Here is a 3,392-nt window from a genome sequence, read left to right as displayed (position 1 = left end):
ATGCTACCTTGCATTTCGGTGATCAAAATTACGTAAAAACCGAATTGAAAAATGAAAATTTTTATCCTTGGAAGAAAAACGTTGAAACTTCGCACCGTGAATGTGAGTACGAAGAAAAAAAATCCCAAGGCCTAAAACTTTTGGAAATTGACATGGTTCTCCAACGCGGAGTAAATGTTATGGCTGGTTGAGAACCGACTTATCCGGAGCGAATCCCATCTGTCCACGGTGACTAACACGGTCAATAATAAGAACGGCTATTATTCCTTTACATGAAAGCCGTTTCCATGAGGATATCACTACCTTTTTATTAAATAAAGGCAATGAAGGGAACGTACAAGTCCAAACAAACGATTAAAAATTGTTTTTTTTTTTGGATATTGCGAAATATGGGCGAGGGAAGGGGATATTTCCATGCCTGGCTTATAATGTCGAGGAAAATGAATTAAGTGTTAAGTAACGATATATATATGTTGAAAGGTTGACTTGGTTTGTAACTGATGTAACGATTTTTGCAATTCTTCCGGGAAAAAATCCGCAAGTGAAGCGAATTTAATGCGCAAATTATTCGCTGAAAACGAATAAATTACTTGGAAAAATTTTCTAAGTGCCGATTAATAATAATAAAGTAAGAAGTAAGGGTAAACTGGGAAGGACATGCAGAGAGAACGTAATCTTTGGAAAATGGTCGAAAATTTTCTAAGTCCCGCAAAAAATCGGCGTTTTGGACCAGTCTTTTTGCCCAGAATCTCCGAAAAACACCGGCGATTGCGCCATTCTGAGCAATGTCCAAGGGGATCCCAAAATGATTTTGACTTATATGTGGAGTATCGCATTGGCGAGTCCAACCGGTCAGCAAATGGCGAGGAAGTGATTCGGGGTTGGTTCTCGGTCTCTTCGGATCTCGCCCACCTCTACCTAGTCCCTTTTGGATTTGGAACACGAAAGTATAAATTTTCGGGCAAATACCGACGCCATGCGGGTTGCCGGGAAACCCCCGGTCGATTCCCGGTGTCGAGTGGGCTCGGAGTCGGTGAAAATTGAACGTTCTCCTCGCGAGAAAATCGAGCTAAGCGTGGTCCCGGTGGGTGATTCCGCCGGGAACATAGCCCATGCAAGCTCCCTGGTTGATCCTGCCAGTAGTCATATGCTTGTCTCAAAGATTAAGCCATGCATGTCTCAGTACTAACCGCTTTAAGGCGAAACCGCGAATGGCTCATTAAATCAGTTATGGTTCCTTGGATCTTACCCACACTTACATGGATAACTGTGGTAATTCTAGAGCTAATACATGAAACTCGTGCCTCGACCAGTGATGGAAGGGGTGCTTTTATTAGAACAAAACCAATCGGTCGGTCTTCCGTCCGTTGCCTTGGTGACTCTGAATAACTTTTGGCTGATCGCACGGTCTGAGCGCCGGCGACGCATCTTTCAAATGTCTGCCTTATCAACTTTCGATGGTAGGTTCTGCGCCTACCATGGTTGTAACGGGTGACGGGGAATCAGGGTTCGATCCCGGAGAGGGAGCCTGAGAAACGGCTACCACATCCAAGGAAGGCAGCAGGCGCGCAAATTACCCACTCCCGGAACGGGGAGGTAGTGACGAAAAATAACGATACGGGACTCATCCGAGGCCCCGTAATCGGAATGAGAACACTTTAAATCCTTTAACGAGGATCTATTGGAGGGCAAGTCTGGTGCCAGCAGCCGCGGTAATTCCAGCTCCAATAGCGTATATTAAAGTTGTTGCGGTTAAAAAGCTCGTAGTCGGAGGTGTGTCTCGGACGGTCGGTTCGCCGCTTGTCGGTGCTCAACTGGCCGGTCCGGACGTCCTGCCGGTGGGGTCCGCGAGGCTCCGTTATCCTTCTTTGGTCCTCTTCACCGAGTGCCTTGGTGGGCCGGCACGTTTACTTTGAACAAATTAGAGTGCTCAAAGCAGGCCGTTGGTCGCCTGAATACTGTGTGCATGGAATAATGGAATAGGACCTCGGTTCCATTTTGTTGGTTTTCAGAACTCGAGGTAATGATTAATAGGGACGGACGGGGGCATTCGTATTGCGACGTTAGAGGTGAAATTCTTGGATCGTCGCAAGACGAACCGATGCGAAAGCATTTGCCAAGAACGTTTTCGTTGATCAAGAACGAAAGTTAGAGGTTCGAAGGCGATCAGATACCGCCCTAGTTCTAACCATAAACGATGCCAGCTAGCCATCCGCCGAAGTTCCTTCTATGACTCGGCGGGCAGCTTCCGGGAAACCAAAGCTCTTGGGTTCCGGGGGAAGTATGGTTGCAAAGCTCAAACTTAAAGGAATTGACGGAAGAGCAGCTCCAGGAGTGGAGCCTGCGGCTTAATTTGACTCAACACGGGAAACCTCACCAGGCCCAGACACCGGTAGGATTGACAGAATAAGAGCTCTTTCTTGATTCGGTGGGTGGTGGTGCATGGCCGTTCTTAGTTGGTGGAGCGATTTGTCTGGTTAATTCCGATAACGAACGAGACTCTGGCCTGCTAACTAGGCGTCGGAATCTATTATGCTTCCGACGTAGCTATCTTCTTAGAGGGACAGGCGGCTCCTAGCCGCACGAGATTGAGCAATAACAGGTCTGTGATGCCCTTAGATGTTCTGGGCCGCACGCGCGCTACACTGAAGGAATCAGCGTGTCCTCCCTGGCCGAAAGGCCCGGGTAACCCGCTGAACCTCCTTCGTGCTAGGGATTGGGGCTTGCAATTGTTTCCCATGAACGAGGAATTCCCAGTAAGCGCGAGTCATAAGCTCGCGTTGATTACGTCCCTGCCCTTTGTACACACCGCCCGTCGCTACTACCGATTGAATGATTTAGTGAGGCCTTCGGACTGGTGCGCGGCGCTCGCCGCCTCAACACCGGTGGCGCCGATGTTGCTGGAAAGATGGCCAAACTTGATCATTTAGAGGAAGTAAAAGTCGTAACAAGGTTTCCGTAGGTGAACCTGCGGAAGGATCATTACAGCTTTCGATTATAAAATCGTAGCTTTGGAACGAATTGGTGAAGAGAAAAAGGGACAAAGAAGGCGAGCAGTCGGGTGCCCGGCTTTCAAAAGCCGGCTTTAAAAGACACACGCCCAACTCGCTCGCAAAGAAGGGAAAAAATTCCCAGTTTGTATGTTTCGATGAAACGAATTTTTTACATAAAATGAAATGAAAGAAAGAAATTCTAAACGGTGGATCACTCGGCTCGTGGATCGATGAAGAACGCAGCTAACTGCGCGTCGAATTGTGAACTGCAGGACACATGAACATCGACGTTTCGAACGCACATTGCAGCCCTCGGATTTTGTTCCCGGGCTACGCCTGGCTGAGGGCCGGCAATTCAGTTCGCGAACGGAAACGTTTGCGTACTGGGGCGACGAGCAT

At 48.2% G+C, this 3,392-nt stretch overlaps 2 non-coding genes across 2 annotated transcripts; both read left to right on the top strand.

Annotated features, from left to right (window-relative positions):
• Positions 1 to 1,120: 1,120 nt before the first annotated feature.
• LOC139699801 (small subunit ribosomal RNA) lies at positions 1,121 to 2,985 on the top strand. The gene has a single exon (XR_011703587.1). It is a non-coding gene; the product is annotated as a small subunit ribosomal RNA (ribosomal RNA).
• Positions 2,986 to 3,188: 203 nt separating this feature from the next.
• On the top strand, positions 3,189 to 3,343 carry LOC139699812 (5.8S ribosomal RNA). Its single transcript, XR_011703598.1, has one exon. It is a non-coding gene; the product is annotated as a 5.8S ribosomal RNA (ribosomal RNA).
• Positions 3,344 to 3,392: the final 49 nt, after the last annotated feature.

The sequence above is a fragment of the Hetaerina americana genome, unplaced genomic scaffold (genome assembly GCF_022747635.1).
Source record: "Hetaerina americana unplaced genomic scaffold, ioHetAmer1.1.p SCAF_908, whole genome shotgun sequence".
Classification (NCBI taxonomy): Eukaryota; Metazoa; Arthropoda; class Insecta; order Odonata; family Calopterygidae; genus Hetaerina; species Hetaerina americana.
This window is presented reverse-complemented; position numbering and strand designations above follow the sequence as displayed.